This window comes from Amblyomma mixtum, chromosome 2, assembly GCF_055824585.1.
Source record: "Amblyomma mixtum isolate Tamu chromosome 2, ASM5582458v1, whole genome shotgun sequence".
Classification (NCBI taxonomy): Eukaryota; Metazoa; Arthropoda; class Arachnida; order Ixodida; family Ixodidae; genus Amblyomma; species Amblyomma mixtum.
Window position 1 is genome coordinate 20,244,893 of NC_143013.1, and position 27,472 is coordinate 20,272,364.

Genomic DNA, 27,472 nt, shown 5'->3' on the forward strand with positions numbered 1-27,472 from the left:
ATGTGAGGGCAAAGCTTAACAGAAGACAGGTGGCGGTGGGAGGGTGGGTCTGGTGGTAGCTTTCTATTCCTAACAATGCCTGCTATGTCAGTCACCCTTGCCCTGCCTTTGGCCTATACACAGAATGAGGACGTCCTGAAAATGCGTAGCTGCGGGCTCTCCCATCAAGGAAATTGCATGTAAGCTTCCGCTGCGTGTATGCAAAGCGCTGTCTTTTCTTTGCATGTTTTGATTTCAGTAATTGGTTCTGATATGGTTCCTGAAAAGCATGAGGAACCTCTGACAAGTAAAAAAAAATTATATCTCGAGGCCTCTTTCGGTGCAGGAACGCAGCCAAAGGCAGCGCGAATGCGCAAGTGCCTCAGTAAGACCATTTTATTTTTTTTTTCAGTTTTATGCTTTGCGGAAAAAATGTTCCCTATCGATGCTGCTTCCCGTTCGCCGTATTGCCTTAACGTTTACGAAAGCGGCTCTCTGGAATTTGTGATTCCCTGAAAACCGCTTTTAGCCGCCGTCATCCGACAGGGTACAGGTATGTATTAGCTAGTTGATTACCTACTATGTTCTGCTAGCTAATCTTTTGTCATGAAAAACGTTTAAACTTCAATAATACCTACTTTATTGAAAAGTGCACTCTGAACGGTTGACTTCTACACTTGAAGCACGTCATACTTCAAGCTTAGAGGTGCAATTCCGCTGATGCATTTGTTTTTCTAATCTTTCTTTCAGAAGGAGCCTGTATGTTGACAGCGAAGCATTTCAAGGTTCCCTCCTTGCTTTCAAGTGTGGCATCTCTATTTTCATTCCTTTGGGTATTTAAATTATGTACCCAAAGACAGCGTGGGTTAAGACACTCTTCTTTTCTACAGGGGCCAAGACGTTGGTTCTCTGTAACCGTCGAAAGCAAGCTGCCGAACACATGTCTCAAATGTTTTGTACCCAATAAAATATTGTTTGAAATAAATCACTGTAAGTTCATCGACGCATTTATCCTGGAATATCAAGCTCTAAAATGAGCCTTCCATACGAATACTTTATTTCAAATCGGCTTCCGCATCAAGTGAAGTAATATACTCATCTGGGAATCATAAATGTAACCCTATAGTAAGAAAAATTTCTCCAAAAATTTCCTGTCAAAACTACTTAAAAGGAACAGGCACGTACTCCTGAAATGTACTATAAAAGTAGCTGCAAAGGAGTATATAATACTTCTATTAATTGCCATGCTAACTCCTTTGTGATCACAACTTTACTCCTAAATAAACTCCCGTCTGCAGAGCGGTAACACTTTACTCCTTCTAGCACTCCGAAAGTATCCCTTCAAGCAGAGGAGTAGACGATATACTCCTATTCTGAGGAGTATAAAAACCCCTTTTCGGGAGTGCGCTACGCGATGAGCCATTTACTCCTATCCGGGTGTTTTTCGGTTTGCAGTGTATAAGCGCTATTCAGGCGTCCACTGACCCAGGGAGCCAGTTATGCGCTCTTCCGTTCCCTAAAATGGCACAACGTTGTCAGTGCCAACGCATGCAGCGCAGATCTGTCACTACCGCCATGTAGCTTAAAGCACGATTGAGGTGTCCAGTGTTCCAAAAGGGCTGTTATGCGCCTTTCCTCTGCTTTCCAAGCTCCCGCTCCATTGGTTTCGCAGCTTAAAGCGCGACTAAGGTGTCCACTGCTGGTTACAACGGAGAACGGCAACACCGCGAAGCGCAGAAACGGGCGCCAAAGAGCTGGGCTCTAAAATAGCTGGTGGTTTAGCATTGCTAAGCGCTAAATATTGTGCGAAAACACGGTTTTTTTTTTGCTGGTGGACACCACCGCCATGCACCGGAAAGCGGGATTGATGTGTCCACTGACCCAGGGAGCCAGTCGTGCGCGTCTTCAACTTTTTCATCGTCAATGCCAATTGACCCAAATGAACGCCGGCGGCCTATGCTCCACTGCCGCGTCTCTGCAGCAGTGTTGCCAACGCTAACGCGTATTGCTCTAGTGCCGTGTTTCTGCCACAACGTTGTCCATGCCGTCGCATGCAGCGCCCATCTCTTTGTCGCAACCACGAATATTACTCCGATAGTAGCATCAGTTAATGAAGACAATGTGCAGTGCACAGCATGAGAGTGCGTTGCAGTTTAACACGAGGCGTTTCCGGTTGCGGCGGTAGCCTAGTGATCATCATCATCATCCTAGAAACTACATTGTATGCAGAGGAGTTTGGCGCTCGCAGACCCCTGGGACCCCGCACGGCCCCACTGCACTCAAACGTTCATGTTCCTGCGGACCGTCACGTCGGCAAGGGGCCGTGAGGGTCCGAAAAATGGGCTGATCGAGCCCAAAATTGGTCTGCGTGCGGCGCTCACCTTCACGGGGCTCTTGGTGGTGAAATATATGCCGGTGGTTCGGGCTGTTGGGCGAATGTCGCCGTCCTTTCACGGAGTCGACGTGAAGCGCTTTCCCACTCCGCGACCCCCTAGCGGCCAACCCCTAGTGATCTCGCGTAGTGGCTAGCGGAGCTGATCTGTTCGCACTGCCGCGGGTTCGAATCCGAGCAGCGCGAATATTTATTTATTTACTTATGGATTGCCCAAGGTCAAGCATAACTCAAGCCGGTGAACCGGTTTCACGTCGTAAAATACTGCTTTCAACAAAAAAAAAAAAGAAACCACGTTTGGCGATAATTCTCCTCTCCCTTCCTGCACTGAAAAAAAAAATTGAAAAGAACTATATATTATGGAGTGTCACCTCCAGAAACGGCACTTGCATCAAATTTCGCTTTTCAACGCTAAAGCATGCTCCTAAAGTTCTTTGCAGCAATGCGTGCAGAGCGTAGGACTGGAAAAGGACTCCACGAAGCACAGGCCAATGGCACCGTCTTGCTGTCGGCAGCCTTTCATTGTCCCACGCCTTGTGCTGTTTACTGAGGATGCGCCAGTCAGCTCTAATGGGTACCTTGTTTAGCTCATTTTGTTTTCCGGCTCGCCACACACAACGCTGCGTGACGAATTCAAAAGCGCAGCGCAGGCGCTCAAAGGAGACATTCGCGGGCCTTTAATGAGCCTTTCTGAGTGCGCAAAGGGGCTCAAGCGTAAAAGTTAACTGCCTATAACTTGACAGATGCAATGCTAGCGCATGTCACGCTTGCGACTCTGAAACAAAGGCATCTGCTGTCGCACTCGAGTTGCACTAAGGATCAGTGACATCTGAGACGTCATCTTAAGTGCTTGCTTCTTCAGGCGCGAAGGTGAGGGCGACGTTCTGTGGATTTGTAAATTGTTTAGACATTCGAGAAGAAAAGAAAGAGAAAGAGCAAGTTTAGTCGTAACGTTGAAGTATGCGCGCAGCATGTGGCTTCAAACCGCTTCCAGGGTCGACGAGCCACAGGTCGTGGGCCCCGTGACTGTTAAACCCGAAAACGAACGGTTTATGGTTCATGAAGCAGGGAGAAACTGTTCATTGAAAGCAGCGGAGCCGAATACTTCCGGCAGGTCAAAATGATCATAAAATGCGAGGACAATTTGGCAACTAAAGTGTTGAGAGGCGAAAGCCGAGAACACTATGCCGTGACGACTTACGGTGTATGTGACGTCACACCGTTCCCGTGGCTATAGTGATACCCAAATTATACATCTTTCGGGGGATCTTAAGTGTTAATTGCGCTTAATTACACATTTTCCCACCTAATTTGACGCCAATCCAGCGTTTTTCCGACCATTCTGTGCCAATTTTCACTGTGCCGTGACGGCTTCCTGCGGATGTGACGTCACACCGTTCTTGTGGCTATGTCGACGTCTGCGTTATTTCGACGCAATTTTGACATCTTTACTATAACTAATTAACTAATTATTCTACAGTCATAAAACGTTGCTTCTAGGTTCATTTTTTCCTTCTCTATCTGATGCATCCATTCGTTGTCTCCTATCTTTGTTAGTTCCCGAGTTAACACGTGTTAAACGCTGCCAAAGGTGTGACACCCTCTGCTAACGGCTGACAGTATGCGCCATTTAAAGGCTTTCGCCTTAATAAGCCCACGTCGTTTAAGCGCTTGAGCGCGCGCAGTGACCCAATGCGAAAAAGCTTACGTTTAGTTACAGTGCTTTATCATAGCTGTCAGATGTAGTATAAAATTGAGTTTATTAATGACACTATACCTTATTCGCATCGGACGTCACTCAACCTCCGATTGCGTTGACATACTGCTTTTGGTGAAAAGTCTTGACGGTGATGACCTCAGTATCTTGACAAGCGTTCTGTAATGAACTAAGTTTTTTTCTTTCACTTTGAGCGCTAAGAGAAATTGTAGCAATCGAGGCAAACTGGGAAGGATCTGTGCATGGTCTTGTCGAGCAATTGACTGGTTGCAAGTCATTTGCTCAGTTACGAAGTCAAAGATAATGAAGCCGTTGAGACGGCTTACGTAAACGTAATACACCGCTTCCAAGGTAGTGGCTCTACACTTGCGGGAAAAGAAAAAAAAACATATACAAATGTTGAAAGCCTGTTTAATTTCTTCCTATATAGTCGGATACAGCTAAAGAACGAAGCGGCTTGTCTACAAAGGACCTTCTTCTAACCAAAGGCGTCGGCCGATTTTCATGAATCTGCTAGAGTGACAATGCAGGAAGGGGACATTGTCAGCAGTTTCATGAGAACCGGCTGACGCATTTGGCTAGGAGGAGGTCCTTTGACGGGGAAAGTCCTTTGACGGGGAAAAGCCGCTTCGCTGTCGAGTTTTCTCTTTTATGGTTCACTATTCTTAATACTAGTCGGTATCCTGCAGGTTAGTCGCGCAACCACGGGTTTCTTCTGCATCTGGCCGCTGCTCGCCAAAGGTCCGTAGTCTTCATCAGTCCTACTTTTATAGCCTATAGGAAATAGCTGAACGCACCGCACGGAGATCCGTTGCATGAAAGGCGTAACTACTGTCGATGCACTGCGCTCGGAGGCAAACGAGGCCGTTTGTGTGGAAGCCGTGAAGGAGTCTGTAATGAGCCTCACCTTCTGTTCGTCAAGCGCGGGCTCTGTGCCAAGGCCACGAACTGTTACACTGAGTTACAATTAGTTTTCGCTTGTACGGGGCGTGGGGCTGCACACTTGAACGGAAAACCGGTTCCCTTCAGGATTAGTTATAATTGTTACTGTCCTGCGTGCTAGCGTGCCATCGGAGGCCATCGACCACTTTTTGGCGGACGCAAGCGCGACATCTAAAAAAAGAAAAAAATAATGCGTGGCTACTGCTTACAAATAAGCCATGGCGTAACCGGTCTTGAATGCAGGCCATTTTTCTCGATTGCCTCGTCTGAGATAGCTTACGTCCACGTCACCTTCCTAGAGTGCATATCTCGGTTGTCTTTGCATTAGCTGCGTACGATTCCTTCCCGAGAGAGGATGCTAATGCACTCTATAGCCTATAGCGAACGAGTAATAGCTCTCCAGAAAAACAAATCGCGTGCCATTTGCATGCGCGTTTATTATTTCAGCCTGTACTGCTAAGTATATGTTTTAAACGAAGGATGTTGCCTTCGTAACGACGAGGAGTAATGACGTCATTTCTTTTGTTTGAGCCCCCTGGTGTAGAGACGTAACGGTTGCATGAGGCTTTGCTAGGGTACCGCCGAGCTCTCTGTGTTTACGCTTGGTCTCGTTGAAGTGACGTGCAGCTTATGCGGGAGGTCTGGTTACTCACCTTCACATCAGAATAAAGCATGCATGTAGTCACGGCATGTAGTCAGGCTGATGATGACGATGGTGATGATGATGATGTAGCCACAGCTGAGTCGGCCTGCCGAGTCGTGCGACCTTATCGCGCTAGTCCGCAGACTGTCCATAGTTGGAATCTCTTGAGTTTGATTATGTTTGCTTGGGTGCCAAGGCGTTACCGTTCCGAAGCTGCCAATACATAGCAGTCTATTGTTACGCGTATACAGCAGCAAGAGGTTATTCGTTTGCACACGTCCTGGCTTCTAACAAAAGCACACACAACTGCCGAGTCGAGGAGCCTACGACGTATCGCTTGTGCCACGCAATGTCATTCTTATTGGTGCGTTGGGATGATACGCCAGAAGGTCGCACGTCCACACACAAGCGTAGTGTATCACTCTGCTGAATCACGTCACCTTGCTTGAAGTCGTTGGCTCCTTTCCTGCCGCAGGAAAGCTTGTATGTAGCATTACTATGAACTTTCCACATGCTTGAGTTTATGAGAAAATATGGAGAGAGAGACAGTAACGTTATTTACTCAAAATCAAATCGATTCGAAACTTCCTCTGGTTTGGGCCCCTAGTCCAGGACTCCTCCTGTGGCGTCGGCTACCTTTTGGGCGTTGTTGATCGGCCAAAGCTGACCTTCCAGGTTCCAGCTGGAAAGCGCTACCCCACTGTTCCGATGTGTAATTGTGCATGATTGGTACGACACAGTGCTACACATTGTGAGTACAAGAAAGCTGTCTGACTGTCCGATTGTCGTTTCAGGCGGAAACGAGGAGATCATGCATACACGAACGCGCACTTTCAGTCCTATCAGAAGATGACGCAGGGTCACCGCCGCGCTTAGCTTAATAGCGTAAACACCCGCCGAGGCCGCAGCCATTATTTGGGAGTTCATCCTTCTTTGTATTTCGACTTTTTTTTTTCCTTTCTTCTTAACCGCCCAGTTGTTCAGTTTCTTCCTTTTTAGGAAAAATTTTCCTACACTTAAACGCTTTCCACCCTTCGGAGTGACCTCTATCGAAGTTCAGACCCTGAAGCGCTTGCGAGCGTAAAAGAATACGCGTGGTCCACCAGCTGGGGGGGCCATTGCCTTTACACGTGCCGTGTTTCGCAGCAGTCACGCACCCGATCGCAGGAACCCATCTTCCTTCCGCGTAAGGGAACAGCAGGTGCAGCCTCGCAGGCTTACAGCTTCCTGTGCGCTGCGCGCAATTAGCGGGACGGAGTCGGGCGGGCAGTGCGGGCTCCAGACTCCTGTTGGGGGCGCTTATTTTAGCGTCTGCTCGACCGAACCGGAGCGTGGATTCACCTCGGCAGCGTCGCGCTTGGGCGCCTGGCCTCGGCCGTGCGCGAGGCCTGCACCGTCATCGTGGGTGATTGGGGACCGGCCCGCGTCGCCAGACAGGCGCGCGTCCTTCGGCGTTCCGCCGACGCTCCTTTGTCAGAGCCTGGTTCAAGAATGCTCCGCGTGCCAATGAACGGAAGAAGTGCCCGGGACGTTGGCCGAGGGCTAGCGGCAGATGGAAATGGAGTTTCTCGAAATTATCGGCGCTCTAAGCCGGGGACGACTAAAAGTGTTGCACATGTTAGTGCTATGAAGTATAGACGGCGCGAAAGAGACGGGACAGTTAAAGGCGATGTTGCACGCAGTGAAGAAACGGTAGTTTGCCAGAACAGCAACTTGAGCTTGTTGGTATTGTATGTTGAAGTATAGCAGCGCGGAAAGTGAAGACAAGGACTCGAGTGCACTCAAAATAGAAAGGAGCAAAAAGTGTGTAAGCTGTCCTCTAGCACACTATTTTTTATAAGAAGGAAGTGCGCTAGAGGGCAGCTTAATGTCTTTTTATTTCTTTCTTTTAGTGTGTACTTGTGTCCTCGTCTTTACTTATAAAAGAAAGCGCGCTAGAGGCCAGGTTACTCCATTTTTAATCCCATATAGGCGTATTCCTGTTTAGAGTGTAGTAGACACAACGAGCACTGACTCTCAACGTTTATTTGAAAGATACCCACGCGTCTTCAATAGCCTTCATTAAAGCGAACCATGAACATGCGAAACGCTTCGTACAAATCATGTAAGTAAAAAAAAAACATTTTAAAGATCGACCTCTTCTTCTGTTTGCGATACGGAAGGTGTCTTAACAGACTGGTCTATTACCAGGTCTAAGAGCACTTGCTGCTGGGCTAGTTGGTTTTGGTTCATATTTGAATAGGTTTTAGGCGCAAAACCTATTCAACAGGCGCTTCGTCCTGTTACCTTCCTTGTGTCTCGTCTGTTTTTTGCGCCTAAAACCTATTCAACTATTACCAGGAATTCGGGATAGCTCCCAGCCGGTGCCGCTTAGCCTACCGGCCTATCGCGTTCTGTTCTGCAGCCACTCTGTCTTTCTCTTTATTTCTTACGTTACGGGTGATATCAGTGAGCTATTTTTTTTTTTTCGTTTAAAGACACGCGCCACGTGGCGGAAGCCAATGGAACTAGAAGCGCTTGTCTCGAGTTCGGTGATCACGCGTCCCAGCAGTTTAGGCGGCTTCGATGATTTCACGAATAAACTGCTCATTGTGATTTTCAAGTATTTTGCGCCTAGTAAAATTCGGCGCGTAATTTTTGAAAAGAAAAGCGGGGGGGACCTCTACAGTGAACTCTCGAAATCCTGGGAGCTGCTTAGTAAACCTTATCTTATTGGTGCTGTTTCATTGTTTCATTGATGCACCTCTCTATCTGCGGTAGACACCGTGTTTCTTGCTCACTGTTAATGGTTTCGTTTTGGCCTTTCTTTACAGTGTTTCATCCACATATGCTGTTGTTCCTCGCTGTCTGACTATACGTATATTCCGAGCTCATGCTTCGATAAATTTCCGTTGAAGTAGCGCGGCGTCTGCTCTTCTCGCCTTCATTCCATCTGTTTCACACTGTCTCCTTTGCACAAAGAGCAGCACCAACTTGTATTGTCCTTCAACTTCTTGAAGTTAGTCCTTTACTTTAGTAACTAATGGCGTTGCCACAGCCATTGGCTCCTTAAAGGGTGAGCATTATTCCCCAGGAACTAACTGCAAAGGGACCGTCAGCCACAGTCGGTCTCCGCACGGACTAACCGTTCCTTGCAAAGACTAAGTGGTGCAGTTAGTCCTGTTTTAACCATTTTTTACTTGGGAGTGTAGAGGAAAAACGGGGCGCTGCAATCGTTCGTCCACACTTGGAGTGTCTGAAATTGTGAACTTTCTATTTAGTTTGGCTGTAGCAATTGGCCGAAAAAAGGGATTCAGTTTAAGCATAAGACATCGAGTCGAGGCGAACTTAGATTTGCTTTGCTAGTTTCCATACCCGCCTGTTACCAAATATAGACTTGCAGTTGACGGTAGGGAGAAAGTGTAGTAATAAAATAATTTAATCCCCGTGTTGGGTAGGGGGGGGGGGGGGGTGAGGCGTCGTGGCGCAGCTACATATTAAAATCCGTTTTCGGCCAAGCTGTTGCCAAGCCAATTGCGAAGTTCGCAGTTTCTGCACTGTCGCGGTGGAGGAAGCGCTGTTTACGAAGGTTGAATTTTTCAATAATGTTTCTTTTCCGTTTGGGTAATTTTGTGAAATTCTATGCCCTCACGCAGCCGCAAGCGCGCCTTTGTATAGAGGCCGGTCGTAGAGTGCACCGCGCGCCAATGAACGGAAACAAACAAGGATGTTGGCTTAGTTGTGGAAGTCGCCGAAAAGGATGCAATCTCACGGGAAGGGAAAGTTATCGAGCGTAATGCCTGATTAGAAACATCTAATTATTTTTGAACCAGTAATTATAAGCGATCTATGAGCTTGAAGGTCACTTGTCGCCGTTGAGTACGAGAATGAGGCTTGGCGATATCTTACGATAATTTGCTTTTTTTTTTTTTTTTCAAATAGAAACTGAGGGCTTCCTGCGCTTTTAAGGCGCACAGGGCTCGAGACTCTCAGCCGTCGGCTACTCTATTCTGTGAGGTAGAGAACGCAGGCAATACGCTAGCTTCCAGTTCTTACGGTCTCGTGTAGTCGGCTTATTGTTGGTCAAATGTTTAGGGGAATCCCCCAAGGTGGAGTAGATTTGTAATAAGGGAGTAATTACTCATTGGCATCCACCCGAGCGCAGCCATACGGCTACAAAGGAAAGCTACACAGCTTTCTCAGAAACTTCGTAGTTAAAGAAAAATTCGTCCTGGTCCGGGGTTCGAACCCGGGACCACCGCTACACCGGAGCAGTCGCTCTACCAATTGAGCTAACCGGGACGGCAAGCTTATGGTAGGGCGAGAGCGAATTGATCAATAACTCGAAGTGGGAACAGTGCTTATTGCTTATTGTGCTTGAGCTGCAATTTACAGTGTATATACTGTGGCCGACGAACCTGCCCCATTTCTTCATCGCACCTCAGCTTGCGGGAGAGCAGAGAAGAAAAAAATCAAGACACGTGGTATACTGAGGTGCACGCATCGTCTCCGCGTGCTTTTGCTGGCGTTTTGATTATGACGCAGGCTTATGTGATGACGTTTTCCACCGTTAAGGAGGAGGGGGCTTTGGTAACAAGGCCCGCGATGACGTCTGGCGTCTGCCTGACAGGTCGGGAGTGCGCGGCGCTAATGACCTGACAGCCTCGAGTGCGTTCTCAAGCAGGAGGAACTTATGAAGAAAGGAAAGACGCGGTAAATGTCGCAGCTTGAGAAGGCACCTCAGTCACATTGGGAAAAATAAAAAAAAAAGGAAAAGGGGGGGTTGGGGGGGGGGGGGGGGGTGTTGAAATGGACACAGAAAACGGAAAGTAGGGCGACCGTGCACTCTAGGGCGTGCGTGGGTACGTGGTTGAAGCTAACCCACTTATGCCGGTGTAGTTGCCTGAACGCCTAAACGCCAGAACACGAAACACAGTCTTCGCTCTGGAGACTCTTCTAACGGGGGCTGTCGAGCAAACTTCGTGCGTGGACTTGGAGTTGGCTCCAGCGAAGCGATGCTTCAGCTTCCTGTCGCGTGCTGAAACAACAGTTAATGGGTAACGATATGCAAGCTACGTAGGGCCAGTTCGTCTTATCGTCTGCATCCGTCGCGGCCTGGGCAGTGCGTCAGTGATGTCGCAAAAGGGAGCTGATAAGCTCCGCAGACATTGAAACGTGTTCGGAATTTCTTCTCTTAATTAATGCGCCAGTCGCTGCATGAGGAAGTGCAGACATTTATCTGATTTGCCTGTTGAACCAAAAGCCACCACAGGCTCGCCGATACTGAGTGCTGCGTAGATGTGAAGTAACTTCACGACGTTCTTATGTGGAATTAGAACTCGGCGCCACCGGTGTTTACCTCCGCAATAGAAACGCTGTTCAGAAGGTGGTGGGGTGCCTCAGATCACACAGGCCGCTGCAATGCACCCCCCCCCCCCCCCCCTTTATTTTACTCCCAAACCTTGTCATCCGCTTGGAGGACTGCCTCATCAACCAGCCGTGTTCTGGGTCCGAATACCTTACTGGTGCATCACATTCCGGACGTTACAGGGTCTCCGGGCACATAAACTTGTGTTCCTTCGGCTCCGACCTTGTTGAAATAGTCTTCGTGCGAGATCTGTGATTTGCTGCTGTACGAAAGCGACGCTGATGCCACCACCCTAACAAAAATGGCCTATAGAATGTCTGTGGACTTGCTATAGACTGTATTTCTTTCCTATCGATATTTCCTTTTCTGTATTCCTAGCCTATAGACAAAAGTCTATTAACACTGTATGGCTATTAATTTATTAAGATTTTCTATAAACTGTTTATAGGATTTGCGTAGCCTATAGACTAGTCTATAGGATTTGTCTATAGAAGGATATAGACGCTGTAGAAGAAGGCAGTTTATAGACTGTCCAAAAAGATTTTTTTAAGGGAGGCTGAGGTCCTACGTGAAAACTGACTCGGAGAATTACGCGTATTTTAAAAGCGCTACTTCTGACGTAGCATCTAAACGCCGGCGGCTTTCGAGGTCGTCCTTCTCCCCGCCCAACTTGCCTCGAGGTCTTGAGTAAGGACGGAACTCTGCGCCGTACATCCGCTCTGTCACGCATGAAGGAGCTGTACTTGCTATTCTAAAATACGTGACGTCATAGGTGTACGTGCACGCCTGTATTCTTTCTGTCGCACGTCACCGGAGACCTTTGGTAACGCAGGGCGCTGCGTATGATGAATTCGCGTGTGCGTACGAATGTACCTATACGCTGTTCGTTCCCCATAGCCCGCTTCTTTGCGACGCCTGCGACAGAATATATCCTGCTAACAATCGCAGGAACCTATATGTCGCCGAAGACTTGGGTGCAGGAGAATGATCAAGTGACTACGTCGACTGAGTGATGAAAAAGAATCGCCATCTGCCGGTGCGAGGATGTCGAAATTAAAGGTGCACAGAAGGCTGCTATGAGTGCCCTTTACAGAGAATTACTGCGTCGAAACGCATCGCCCGTGTAAAGCGCTATGCGATGCTATTTTTAAAGAACTTACGTACCTTTCCCGCGAGTGTGTTAACTAGCAGTTTGTTCTAAGAATGACCGGAAGTGGGCGTGTCGACCGTGTCGGCTGTATTTGCATGTTTTCTTTTTCGATGTTCACTCTACAAAAGTACACTCGTCAGACCATCTAGTCCCAACCTCCTCTTCGTTTAAACCACCGTTTCCGTTACACTAACTTAAACGCTACGGCGCGCGACCCCGTTGCTAGTAAGTGGCATTCCCGAGCGCCCTCTTCCGCCCCTCTCATCGACGTGACATTGAAAATCCGGACCGCGCACGCAAGCAAGCTTCCCTTGCGACGACGACGCTGCGTGCAGTTTAATTAGGACTCCCCCCTCCTCGTTCCCTTTCTGAGCCCCCGCTGCTTGTATAGAGCTGTTGCGTTGTGTTGTTGTTGTGTGATCCCCACCCTTTCGGCAGAGACGTGCGTGCATCGCAGCTAATCACGAGGAGTGGCGGCCGCCGCTCACGTTCTGTGCAACGTGTGTGGCTCGTCCGCACCTGAGGCCTCGGCCCTGTGCGTGCGCGGCGTGTCCTGCACGCGCTATCAATTTGCCTCTGCGCTGTGAGGACTGCCCCCTCTGCACCCCACCGCCGCCGATGCATGCTGTTGCTGCTGTTGCCGCGCTCTTTTTTGCCCTTCCTGGCACGCGAACCGGCTTTAATTTGCCTGCTTCCTGGTTGGGGCGCTGTCGTCGTCGTTCGCGCCGATGTTGTCCCCTCCTGTGGGAAGCACGCGTCGTGGCGTTCGCGTGACAGTGAGACGAATCTCTCCGGCCCGAAGTAACGCCCTGGGCGCCTGTGGTCTCGGCGGAGGGCTGCGGTGCTGAAAGAGGGTATCGGGGACGACGAATGATGGCGCACGCTGCGACGGTTCTTCACCAGAGGTCGTCGACGACGCCGTGGCTGGGTCTTTCTCGGTCGCAGGTTCACATTGGAATGAGTGTGCAGACTGGCTCACGCTACTACGCATTTCTGAGGTATATAAAATAAACTGTTGTTATCAACGGCTGACGGCAGAGGCAGATCACTTCTCTATGCAGGCAACTTGCTTAAACCGGGCAGATCATAGACACATTGGCTAATACTGCCGAAAAATAAGAATAAGGTTGCAATGTGGATTCGTATTTCAACTGCTTTCTGAAAATGACAGAAACTATATGGTGGTATTCTTGAAAAAAAAATTAAATATAACATTTTTCTGGCCTTTCAAAGTTACATTCGTTTTGGTAGGCGGGAAAAGGAAAGAAAAATAAAAATAAGCCCGCACCGCCTTTGGCACAACGGGCTTCTCAAGAAACGACTTCTAAAGTTGGAGTGACAGTAAGGTTAGGCCGAAACAGGCAGGCCTCTCTCTACCTGCACCAATACTGTGTCGCGTATACAGTTGAAGATGACACTTGTGTTAGTCGTTCTGAAGGGTACTACACTACGACGGCAGTGGACAGGCATCGCAGCGCAAGGTTCTTACGGGTCGGCTCCGTGCGCCGCCCGCAGTTACCTGAACACGCGCCTCAAGAACAGTGCGGCGCCACGCAGTGGCTGCCGCATGCTGGCATTTAACCGACGTCAGCATGAACTAGACCTGAAAATTGGCCATAGATCATGCTCGCGAAACATACCACTTGTTGTATTAGGAGACAATACAGTGGAATGCTTCCTGGCGGCGAGCTCGCTTGCGTTTGCACACTACTGCAATCGTTCTTGAGGGAAGGCAAGCTGAAGCATGTGGTGCCGAGCACCCTCAATCTTTTTCCTGGGCGCCTCACGCCGTTCTTATGCGAAGAAATGCTAGGCATCTGGCGTCGATCATCCTCACTATTTTTTTTCTGGACGCCTCCTACCGCTCTTGTGGGAAGACAAGCTTGAGCGTCTTGTGCCGAGCATCCTCAATCTTTTTTTTAGTGCTAAAGAATTGCTTCACGGGGTCAAAACCCATCCAAGAATCTTGTGGCGTCCCTGACCTTGAGCGTGCAGAAATAAAATAAGTATTGCCAACCCGCGGCGGCGCGAACAGATCAAGTGAGCTTAACCTCGGTCAGAGCTTAACCTCGGTCAGAGCTTAACCTCGGTCAGAGCTTAACCTGAGTCTGATATCGTCGCCAGACGTGCCGACGACCCAGCAAAGCAAAATCATGAGCCAACCATGCTGAACACATGCTTTCGCACGTGTACACGGTTTCTGCGTTAAAACCGTACCACTTTTTTTCTGGACGCCTTGCACTGTTCTTGTGGGAAGACAAGCTAAAGTTTCTTGTGCAGGGTACCCTCAATCTTTTTTTTCTTGGACGTCTCACACTTTTTTGAGGGGGGAAGGGGAGATGAGAAGACAAACATCTGGTGCCGGGTACCCTCTATTTTTCTTCCGGACGCCTCACACCTGAGGAACCGTGGAGGTTCACTCTGTGGTCTAGCGTTAAAAAATATATACTAAATAAGGAAGGGAGTGGGGATTTGGAACAGGTGAAAAGAACCGGTAACCATTTCGCGTCCAGCCACAGGCGTGCACAGGTCTCTCAACAAGGGGGTGGGAGACAAAGTTCATGGTAGTGCCCGTTCATGTCTTCTTGATAAAATGGGGACAATATGACGCAAAATTTGCGGCCCCTTTCCAATGCCTATTAGCGGAGCCACAACCCCCTTGACCCCATATGCCCTCGCATATGCTTCCAGCTCGTTTATTATGCTTTCGGTGCGTTGCTTGAGTGTGTCCAAGCAGTTTGCCTTTGCATGAATATTCGTTATCTTGCCAAAATGGTTGTATCATCCTTGTAAACTAATATCAAATGAACAGCTCACATTGAACAATCTGATGACCCTGTTGTCGGGCTGTTTTTCGCTCGGAGTGTATAAGAGAGGGAACTGCGTCGTGAGCGCCGGCGTGTCTGTCGTTTTTCTTGTCCGCGCGTTCTCCACGGCCGAACAGTGCGGCTCCCATCGAGGCGTTCATCTGATGGAAGCCGCGCGAGCGTGCGCAAGGATGCCGCCGCCGTGGCTGTTGCACGGTTCCGTAAGCGCGCCACGCAAGGAACACTGCCCACGCCGCGCAAAGCGGGCATGAAGGATGTTATTCGTGCGCGCGCGTTTTCCTCACGCGTCTTCATCGACGAAAGGCCGGTCGCGCTCCGGCGTATTGCACACGCGAGTCGTCATGAGGGAGACAAACTTTCCTGTAGGCCCTGTAGTTGTCCAGGCCGTGTTGAGGGTAGCATGCGAAGCAGATGATATGCCGAGTCTATTAGCGGAGAAAACCGCCTGTTCTCCAAGGCGCTGTATTGGTTACCTTTTAAGGCGAAAACCTTTAATGGCTCGTTCTCCCGTCCGTCCGTCCGTCCGGCGTTACATCCAGCGCCTGGGGTGACTCATCGACGAGCGCAGCTGCCAAAAGGTGACGTCATCTTCGCCGACAGGTGGAGCTGTCGGCGCGGCGGCGTCGAGCGCTGCTCCGTCGCCAGTCGGTGTGCGGCTGCTACTGGAGGAGGATGGCTCCCAAGCGGTGCAGCGATTCATTGACAGTCGAAGTAGCGCGACAGAGGCTTTCGCCTAGCACACTTTAGGCTGCCAAAGTGCCCCCATAGTTTATTAGAGCGAAAGAGCGAGTTGGCTGGCTAGTTGGTTCCTTTGCGTGGCGTGGTGAGGGGACTGCGCAAGGGACAAGACTCAAGGAACGAGACATGGGAAGGTGCACACGTGAGCGAAAGCTCTACTTCACGGCTAAAGCTGCAAAAGCCGATTCATCGCTGAAGCCTTGACCTTCAATAAATGGTTTGGTTTGGTTTGGTTTGGTTTATGGGGTTTAACGTCCCAAAGCGACTAAGGCTATGAGAGACGCCGTAGTGGAGGGCTCCGGAAATTTCGACCACCTGGGGTTCTTAAACGTGCACTGACATCGCACAGTACACGGGCCTCTAGAATTTCTCCTCCAAAGAAATTCCAGCCGCCGCGGCCGGGATCGAACCCGCGTCTTTTGGGTCAGCAGCCGAGCACCATAGCCACTGAGCCACCGCGGCGGCTGACCTTCAATAAATAAATGAATTAATAAATAATGGCTCGACTGGGGTTCGAACCCGTGGTGGCGCGAACAGATCAGTTTCGCTGGCCACTGAACGAGAGCACTACGCTATCGCCGCAGTCGCTCACGCCTGGTGCTAAACTGCAACACACTCTCGCTCTGCGCATTGCACATCGTCGTATTAATCAACTCCCATCTGTGACGCGAACAGATGAGATGAGCTTAACCTCGATCAGAGCTTAACCTGAGTCTAATATCATCTTTCTCCATGTGTGCAAGGACCGTGTCATGACAGAAGAGCAGCTCGCTTCCCCTCAGAAGACGCTGGCGCCTCTCCTAGTGGCCGGTTCAGTCCCTACATTGAACGTCGGTGATAGTTTCACGACCAAAGCATTTTTCAGAGGAAAACTGTTTATGTAGGAATTTTTTTCATATAAGACTTCACTATAACGATCAATATAACTGCAGATCACCCTACGGCAGTCTTGGTAATTTTTTTTCTATTAACGTTTTTGCTATCGTCAGAAGCATTCCCCTTTGGTTTTCTATGGCAGTCTTAACTGATCGATGCCATCGATGGAAACGCTTTAAAAAATATTTTGCTACATATCAGAAGAATTGACCATTACCCTCAATATTTCCGTAACAGGTTTCAGGTTTATGGGGTTTAACTTCCCAAAGCGACTCAGGCTATGAGAGACGCCGTAGTGAAGGGATCCGGAAATTCTGAAATTCTTTAACGTGCACTGACATCGCACAGTACACGGGCCTCTAGAATTTCTTTTCCAAAGAAATTCAACCGCCGCGGCCGGCATCGAACCCGCGTCTTTCGGGTCAGCAGCCGAGCACCATAACCACTGAGCCATCGCGGCAATATTTCCGTAAGAGTATCTTGCAATTTTCCAGTTTTAAAAATTGTTATATCAATGGATTCTGACTACATTTGTGATCCGACTTTGTTCCACGAAAACTAACTATCGCCGCAAAATTAAGGTGCGCCGTAAGTGCTTAGCAACGGTAAAACACAGCCGGTCCTCAAAACTACAACATAACGGGGCTTGATAAGGCGTCGCATGCGTAGCATATACTGCAGCTTCCTTGTGCGCAAGTCGGACTGAACGCTTTCCGCGAACCCACGACCTTTCCGCAGTTCGCCGCGGTGTACGTCACCCATTACGATGCCTGCGTGCTCGCCATCTCACGGGCAAGCTATTCTCGTCGCATAGTCAGTGGCGTCCGTTCACGTCTCCTTGAATATTGTCTGTTGTCGTCGTGAACAAATATCAACTCCGAAACATTTCTGTCGACAACTCCTGCTTACAACGACGAGGCATTGAAGGCTTCCGCCTTAATAAACTAGAATAAAAAAAAAAAGAAAGACAGGTTGGTGTAAAGCGCTGTCTAAATGCATAGCTCCAATTCTCCTTGCGCAGATGAACGCTCTTGAACTTCGTGCTATATTGTACGCATATGTCAGGAACTTATCAGTCGTTTCCTGGATAGCTTAATGTATGATTCGCGCGTTGTGCTGCATGAGGTCTACAAGCAACTGATGTGATATTTGTGCTTGATATTTGTGCTTTTCCGAATGCCCCTTTCTGTTTCTTTTCTTGAGAAATTGCGCTGCCTGGCGAATGCGTGGTGCAGTCGTCTCGGGTATACGTTGATATCAGGCAGGCTGGTCGGAGAAAGAACAGGCGCAAGTGTGAACGCAGCAACGATGCTGAGAGCGCGGCTGTTTTGTCGCACTTGATGCCAGACTGCCACGCCAGCGGATGCGTGCCTGTTTCCTGTCGTACGACGATATTCACAAACAGCGAGACACCTGCGAGGCGATAGAGGGTTATCTTGTAGGAAAACGTCGTGACGTCCGTGCGAGTGAACCATTCATAGGTATAGCTTTGTCAACAGAGCAAGTGTGCTGTTTTGAATGCGACGTTGTTACCGGCCGATTTTTTGCTTTTGTTTTCAGTTCAAACTGGAAATATTCCTGAGCCTATTTCTGAGCACTTTCTTGATTTTGGGTGTATCCTCATGCAGTTTCATCGAGGTGTGCCTGAAAGGAGAAGAAATCCCAGAGACAATACAAAGACAAATCTCCGCTGAAGTATACCTATGCGTCCTTATGGTGTATAGGTGCATGCGTCTTCTTTTAAGAACACACTATCAGCGAAAAAAGTTAATTTCTTCGCCGTTTCCGCTCACAGCCTGGACTATATGCATGCAGCCTAATGACCAGCTTTCAGAATTACGGAGTGCATCATTCAGTCTCAAGCAACGCGCTCTGGCTGCAAATATATTTACCTGTTTTGGCCGTGTCGCGTTTCATTAACTTTTGAAGGCAGGTGCACGTCCATGCCCATCGTACATTTTATTATTATTATTTACACATACTGCAGTCATGGAGACCAAGCAGGGGGCAACATTAAAAATGCAAAAATAACATCAAACACTACGCAAGACAACAAGTCCTCGTCTCCTTGCGCTGCCATTTATTTGTTCAACACATGTACTAACACGCCCAATTTTCCACACTACGCAAACCCAGCGTTCCGGCAATAAACAAAGGAAACCAAACAGAGTGCAGTGATATTGCTAAGTTTACACATACAATAAGATACTCTTTTCAAAAGCAGCGGCATCATGAGCCGAAAAGACATTTGCTGGCAGTGAGTTCCATGTTGTGATTGTTCGGGGAAAAAATGAGTTTTTGAACATATTTATGCGTGCAAAGTCTTATTGGTGCAGCTTCCTCCGTAGCTCCTAGAAATGGCAAAAATTTCTAACTTTTTTGGCACATGCCAAAGACAAAGCCATTTGTTTCTTACTATTTTCAGGATTTCTTGCAGTTACTGCTGTTTCTTTTCCAATATTTTCAAGGCAGTAGCTTTAACTGAGATTTCGCGCCGGTCCGTATTTTGTAATAAAACCGTTTCTTATTTAACAGTTTATTGCTTAGAATTGGTCTTCTTAGCCGCTTTCACGCCCAGTAACGTACCGAAGGTAGATTCGCTTTTTAAGAGCGCGATGCCCCCCCCCCCCCCCCCCCCCAAAAAAAAAAAAAAAAACACCTCTAGCGTAACACACTCTAAACACAAATACGCCTATATGGGAGTAAAAAGAAAGTGACCTATCCTCTAGCGCACATCCTCACTAGAGGACAGCTTACTCTTTTTGCATTCCTTTCTGTTTACAGCGCACGACCTCGAAGTCGCCGCTGGCCGGTATACTACTTCCTGCGTAAACTTGAACACTCATGATATGGAATCCCGCTGTTCAGATTTCGCCCATTTCGTGGAATACTTATTCATTAACGAAACTTTTTTTTTTTTTTCTATTTCACTGCGCAACAATAGCCATCTTTCTCCAAACTCGTACCTTTTCTACCTAGGTCCGCAATAGTTTTAACGGCACTGTGGCCTCACTGAGTTCCGACGGAGTTCAGTTCCAGCTTCCTCCATGCTTGGTTCTCTTTTTGCGCATACCCGTCCCTCTCTCGCTGGCTTCCCTCTTTAGGAAAATGCCGTATCTGCATGCGTCGGCGTTTGAATGCCCCGGAAAACGTTTACACCCGCTCTCTGCACGCAGATGACCCGAAAGCCATAGTCCTCACGATCGGAGAGAGTTGTATAGCAATAGGCATACGCGCAGACCCGTACAGGGACTGCATACCCGTACAGCGACAGTGTTGGCGCGTTCGCGACTAATGGGGCGCAGGCGTCAACACCGGAAACCGCGAGCAAGTGCAGCTTTTGTTTCTCCGAGCAGGCAAGCTTTGTTTGACAATGTACTCACTCTACTTGCAGAGGAGAGTGTTCGTTACAGTAATTAACTGCACACGTGTTACTTATAGCGTTCTAGAAATGAGTTTCCTGTTCTCTTTCTTTTTTTTTTTATAGACTACTGGGTTGGTGTCAAGTACGCGCAGGAGGGCAGCACACTGGAGAGAACTATACTATACCTCGGAGGTAAGTCTACAACTCTTTTTCCAGCCGCCGCGGTGGCTCAGCGGTTATGGTGCTCGGCTGCTGACCTGAAAGACGCGGGTTCGATCCCGGCCGCGGCGGTTGAATTTCTTTGGAGGCTAAATTCTAGAGGCACGTGTACTTTGCGATGTCAGTGCACATTAAAGAACCCCAGGTGGTCAAAATTTCCGGAGCCCTCCACTACGGCGTCTCTCATAGCCTTAGTCGCTTTGGGACGTTAAACCCCATAAACCATAAACCAAACTCTTTTTCTGTGTGTGTTTTTGAAAAATTGGCCGGCTTACGAAATTCTTTGGGTGAAAACAAAAATGGCAGCCGTCGTGTTTTACGTACGGATGCTCTTCACATGACACGCGATGATTTCGTTATTACAGCGAATAGCAGCTGTGCTGATGTGTACTTTTGCATATCGGTGAATTGTTAAACCCTTTCGGGGCATAATGATGGCAACATTCAGGCAGAGGCACAGTAATGGTGGCATTGTTAAGTGGGGTCAAGGTGCTTTTCCAAAAGAGTTTCGCCTTGAACCGCATGTTGGGAACTTAATTCGGGTAGGTCGGCTTAAACGATGGGACGCGGACGACATAGATAAGCCTACAGGACGCAGCTGTAGCTTCGCTCACAGGAAGTTGCCGTACGAGGGTGTTGTTATTCTATCTGCGCATATAAGATGGGACGGAACCCTGCAGTCTCCTGAGTATAGTACGTCTCACCTGGTCACCTGGAAGGTGCTTGCTAGTGCATGCTCATTTGTGTATAAGCGTGTGTTTGGCCGTATGCACTATGCAAACTTGCATGTACGTACACACACACGCGCCCTGCAAGCAAACAGATGTGCGCGTACAAAGAGACAACCTCTCATGTTCGCACCCACACACGCTCGCTAGCTCGCACACTGAGTGAGGCAGGCAGCAGACGGGGTCTGGAGGACCAGGTATGGAGCCCGTGCGCGCTTATTCTGCCCGGCGGGACTCTATTCTTAGTCTGCGCAGCAGCTGCCGCCTCTGTTGCTTCGCGCAGCCAGCGAAGCAGCACGGCCGCGCCCGGCGTTCCTCGAATTCCGTCTGCGTGCGGCGGTCGTGAGCCGTTCGCTCCTCCGGCGCCGACTATAATATAGCAGCAGCCGCGCACGCGGGCCTCGTTCTCGAACCCTAGAGGCGTATCGCAGCCGCTGCTGCACGAAGCCGCTCTCGTGTGTGTGTGTTCGTGTGTGATGGGGAGCGACTGTAGCCGCTTGTGGAGCCGTCGATCACGTCGTGACAGGACCAAGTGTCATTCTTGCCGCGTGGCCGGGCGCGTCTGCTGGCGAGGAGCGCGGGTGTAGTGTACACGGCGCCGTAATGCGCGAGCAGGCACGGGAGGTATGCAGGTCGCACCGAGCGGAGCGGGCGTTGCACGATAAAGTGTGAAAGCGTGTGTTCGCACGGTACGGTTGCGTGGGTGTAGCGGGCGAGAGTGACGTCACGTCACTGCGTGCGGACAGCTGCAGCGAAGGCGTTGCGGAAGGAGGGGATACCTTTTTGAAGGGGTCATTTAGAAAGCGACAAAACCAGTTATCCGCGTTGCTTCTTTTATTCTCTTCAGGGGGGTAGGAGACAGCACGGAAAGCAATTATAGGCTGACGCACAGTACATGGTACCGATGCAGGGTACCACTTGCCAGGTTTTCTTCCAACGTGCGTAATAGAACGCTTACGTTTTGGTCAAAGTAGTTAGCAACATCACCTTCGGGCGCTGCATTGGAAGGGTCATTTCTTATGTTTCGCCCGAAATTTCCGGGAGATTCGTAATTGACTGAACAAAACGAGTGACGTGGCGATTCGGACCAGTTTGAATTCCTTTGCATTCCAGCTCAGAAAAAAAAAAATGCATTGGTTGTGCCCCCTTCATACACTCACTTCCCCCAGGCGCATGCACTATTTTAGTTTGTGTTTCAATTGTGCTAAGCATCTCACAGAACGGGGTAGACACCGAGAGAGTGAAGTATCCGGATAGAGGAGACTTTAGAAAAAAAAAAAAGTTAGAGACTTAACCAGTACGAAACTAGGTCGTTGACCTTGCGGCGCCACGGAGAAGAGAGGGGGAAACAAAGAGAAGGACAAATGGGCTGGAGGTACACAAGGAAGAGAAGTCGACGAGGGCGTGCGTGTTGGGCGGATGTGCCTTTCCGCTGACAGCCACCGCGGTCGCGCGCATGCCTGTCTGGGTCAGGGAACAGCACGACTCGAGCGGGTGGCGCTGAGGCCCCGACATCGACGCTGCAGCATGCGTCAGCTTTGGCGATCGATGGTAATGTCCGCTGACGAATTTCGTGCCGATAGTTCGAGCTAACAGTGCCGCTTCAGTTAGCGCTAAGTGGAAAATAGTTTGGCAAAACTTATTTTAACGGGTTTATCGGTGGCAGGGAAGCTTGTTATATTTGTTTATGCGGTATATTCCTCGACGTTGTGGCCGTGCGGACTTGTTTTGCATGGCCCTCGCTCTTGTTAATGCGTTTGACTTGTTTTATTTCATTTCGCTGCTACCGTAACCCCTCTATCAGTGCCCCCTGTACGACTGTCATCATCTGCCTTTGAACCTCTAGCTTAGATCATCATCATCAGCCTGACTACACCCACTGCAGGACAAAGGCCTCTCCCATGTCTCTCCAATTAACCCTGTCCTTTGTCAGTTGCCGCCACTGTATCCCTGCAAACTTCTTAATCTCATCCGCCCACCTAACTTTCTGCCGTCCCCTGCTACGTTTGCTTTCTCTTGGAATCCACTCCGTTACCCTTAAGGACCAGCGGTTATCTTGCCTTCGCATTACATGCCCTGCCCAAGCCCATTTCTTCCTCTTGATTTCAACTAAGATGTCATTAACCCGCGTTTGTTCCCTCACCCACTCCGCCCTCTTCCGATCTCTTAACGTTACACCTATCATTTTCCTTTCCATAGCTCGCTGCGTTGTTCTTAACTTAAGCTGAACCCTCTTTGTTAGCCTCCACGTTTCTGCCCCATAGGTGAGTACCGGTAGGATACAGCTGTTGTATACTTTTCTCTTCAGGGATATTGGTAAGCTACCATTCATGATCTGAGAGAACCTACCATATGCGCTCCACCCCATTCGTATTCTTCTAGTTATTTCCCTCTCATGATCCGGATCTGCGATCACTACCTGCCCTAAGTAGACATATTCTCTTACTACTTCCAGCACCTCGCTACCAATGGCGAACTGCTGTTCCCTTGCTAGGCTGTTGAACATTACTTTGGTTTTCTGCATGTTAATTCTTAGCCCCACCGTTCTGCTCTGCCTGTCTAACTGATTGATCATGCTTTGCAGTTCTTGTCCTGAGTGGCTTAGCAAGGCAATGTCATCAGCGAATCGCAAATTACTCAGGTATTCTCCATTCACTCTTATCCCCAACTGTTCCCATTCCAGTCCCCGGAATACCTCCTGTAAGCAGGCAGTGAAGAGCATTGGCGAGATCGTGTCTCCCTGCCTGACCCCTTTCCGTATTGGAATTTTATTGCTGACTTTATGGAGAACTATAGTAGCTGTGCAATCATTATAAATATCTTCCAATATTTTCACATAACACTCTTCTACACCCTGATTCCGCAATGCCTGCATGACAGCTGAGGTTTCCACTGAGTCAAATGCTTTCTCGTAATCAATGAAGGCTATATATAAGGGTTGGTTATATTCTGCGCATTTCTCTATCACCTGATTGATAGTGTGAATGTGGTCTATTGTCGAGTATCCTTTACGAAAGCCTGCCTGATCATTTGGTTGACTAAAGTCCAAGGTTGTCCTGACCCTATTAGCGATTACCTTAGTAAATACCTTGTAGGCAACGGACAATAAGCTGACTTTAATGCAAAGGTAGGTAAAAAACAGGCTGGAGACAAGGCGGTAGGTGACTATGGCATAGGTTCTAGGAACAGTAGGGGAGAGTTATTAGTAGAGTTCGCAGATAGAAATAATTTACGGATTATGAATACCTTCTTCCGCAAACGAGCAAACAGGAAGTGGACTTGGAAGAGCCCCAATGGTGAGACTAAAAATGAAATAGATTTCATACTGTGTGCACACCCTGGCATCGTAGAGGATGTGGAGGTCCTCGGTAAGGTCCGCTGTAGTGACCACAGAATGGTAAGGTCTCGTGTTAGCTTAGATTTGAAGAGGGAACGGAGGAAACTGGTGAAGCGAAAGGCTATTAACGAGTTAGCGTTAAGAGGGAAGGTAGAGGAATTCAGAATGTCGCTGCAAAACAGATTTTCCGCTTTAACTGATGAAGACGACCGCAGTGTTGAAACAATGAATGATAATCTTACAGCTATCGTTACAGAGTGCGCCGCAGAAGTAGGTGGTAGGATGGTTCGACAGGATACCAGCAAGCTATCTCAGGAGACCAAAGATCTGATTAAGAAACGCCAAAGCATGAGGACGTCTAACTCCACAGACAGGATAGAACTAGCAGAGCTATCGAAGTTAATAAATAAGCGCAAGGTAGCCGACATAAGAAAGTTTAACATGGAGAAAATTGAGCATGCTCTAAGGAACGGCGGTAGCCTAAAATCAGTGAGGAGAAAACTGGGCATAGGTAAAAACCAGATGTATGCGCTAAAAGACAAACAGGGCAATGTCATCAGCAATATGGATAAGATAGTTGAATTAGCCGAAGAGTTCTACACAAATCTATACAGTAGCGAGTGTAATCATCAAGTTACTGAGGGAGGCAGTCAAGCACAGCAATGGGACATCCTGCCAGTAACGAAGGAGGAAGTAAAGAAAGCCTTAGAAGCAATGCAAAGAGGGAAAGCAGCTAGCTTAGATATTGTGTGCTTAATATGAATGCGCAAGCCCTGACACTGCTATTAAATCCAACTCAGCCGCCGGTACCGAGCTTGGAATGCAATGGTGGAAGCAAAACTCAGGAGTCAGCGTCACGTAGCGTAGTCATAAACATAAAATCGAGAAAGTCGGCCCTTACTTGACAGCCCGTGGCGAGTTTTATTAGTCATGGCCTAATCTCGGCCTTCGCGTGGGGCCGACTGCGGCGTCCCCTGTGAAAGGGTAAATGGAGCGGCTTCAGGAGAGCTTGGCTTGTAAAGTTTTAACGCCACAGCGTTAAAGTGGACATTCGGAGGAAAAACCATGCGCGTTGTCACACTAATTCAGGATTGGTAGAGAGGTTTGTGACGTCACACGTTGAAGTGTGGAATGAAAACAGTTAAAACTCGAATTAAGTTGTGCCTCTGAGATCGTAGTACAACTGGAAGGTCATAATGACATACAAAGATGTAAAGTAAATTAATTGCGCTTAAGGGATAACTGGGGTAATTACACATGACCCTTGGGTTGCGTGTCAGACCCGCTCCCTCAGGCCACTGATGTTCGTTCGCTCTACTTTGTATCTTGTGGTACGTCACGTGGTCTGGTATGCCTACTGGTGCATGCTAATCAGCGCGTTTAATTATAAAGATGCAATAATTTATGAATAAAGTATCAACTAACCATTAACGCTTTCGCGTCGTGCCCTTAAGTCGGAACTTACGTGTCCACCTAATTTTCTTTCTTCATGTTGGAATGGCTGAAAACTGACACGGGAGTTATAGTGCTTAATAGTACTAGGGCCGCGTGTGTTTCTGTGTTGCTTGTGGTCATCATCGACATCCCAAACTGTCACTTCGAAATGTGCAGCTCTCCCTCGTTCTTTTTTATTTATTTATTTATTTATAAATACTGCGGTCTTGAACAACAAGACCATCGCAGGTGGGTACATAATTTGTGTAACACCAAAGGACAAAAAAAAAAGAAGAAAATACAGCAGACAAGGCGTCACCAGCAGCGAAATTACTACATCACACTGTACTGTATCGTTTCACAACATCAGAATACATACACTGTAGTCATAGAGCCAAGCATATAACAGGTTATAATTAAGTAAATCAGAACAAATTACTCAGCAACCGAACACTCAAAATTTCGTCACTTGTTGCAGCAGCGCCTCAAAATGGGACAAATTATTCTCTTCGACTATATGACCAGCAAGGTTGTTCCATTCGGTAATAGTTCTAGGAAAATAGGAATATTTGTAGCAGTTCGTTCTTGTGGATAAAGGTTTTACGGAAAGAGAATGTCTCAGGCGCGTTGCATAACCACTAGAGTAACTAACAATTTTCGAGATGTCAATGTTGTATTGCCCATGAATTAACTGGAAAAGGAATTTCAAACGACAGATACGGTTTCTATCAGTAACGGATGGTAAGCCACTCTTTTTAAGATTCTGCATACAATTCCCTGTACACCAATCACTATAGATCCTTATTTGTCTTTCTGTCTCAGGGTGCATTCCAGAGCCGACGGGTTCATGAAACGAGCGTGGAGTTCACTGCCATATGCGCGGATTTCACACTGAAGTTCTGGTACCGACATATGTGTTAACACGTACCTTACACACAATAGCAGGCGTATGTGTTAACGCCACGCTTCTTTGGTAGCGCTCTTCGGTTGTCATTGTCCTTGAGGCAGAAGGTGAACGCGAGAGTTTTCGGCTACGACGTACCACGATGCTGGCGCCATCTATCGCTAGGAAAGTTCATCATACAGCTGTCTTCGTATGAGGGAGGCACCCCACCTCCGTGCTCGCAACAAGCACTCGCGGCGCCGGGTTTCGGCTCGCATTCCATCGGATCGCGATTGCTCCAGCCGGCTGCGCTGTCGGCCCGTTAGAGTCGCGTTGCTCTAGCTCGGCGCTCGCGCGGCATTGTTTCGACGCGTGTCACCTGTCCCTGTCCCTCCTCACTCGTCTGCTGCGCTACCAGCGTCGTCTGTTCTGAGGCACGCTTTTCCTGCTCAGTTGGAGGGCTCCAATCAGCGCGTATCTGCTATCATCCATGTCCGTCTGCTCGCCGGCATCCTCCCTGGAAACTGACTCATTTCCTTCTTACCCTCTTCGCGCTTCCCTTTCGTCATCGGCATATCCCTACATATGGACGTCAGCAGGTCGATAGAGTTGCGAGAAGTGCGTCAAGTGCACGGCTAGTCGAAACGTTCTTTGTATTTTTAACCTTCTGCGGGAATGGTGTAAAGGGCTGTGGAATGCAGCCACTGAGAACGAGGCCTAAGTCTGAGTACCGGACTGCGGCGGCCGCCTTGAATTGGAAGCCAAATGCAAAAAGAAAAAAAGAAAGCAGCAGGTTATCGTTCGCGTCCGAAACCTCCGCTCGTCGAAATAATCCGCAGTGTATCTCAGAGACATAAAACGTTTACTTTCTTTCTGTGTTTGCACTCAACGTAGC

The 27,472-nt window shown here is 48.5% G+C and overlaps 1 long non-coding RNA gene across 1 annotated transcript in view; it reads left to right on the forward strand.

Annotated features, from left to right (window-relative positions):
* LOC149358608 (uncharacterized) overlaps positions 1-27,472 on the forward strand; it is a 134,400-nt gene that overhangs the window by 57,596 nt on the left and 49,332 nt on the right. The window contains exon 2 of the long non-coding RNA XR_016288702.1: positions 20,100-20,168. This is a non-coding gene — a long non-coding RNA (uncharacterized LOC149358608). The remainder of the gene's footprint in view (positions 1-20,099; positions 20,169-27,472) is intronic.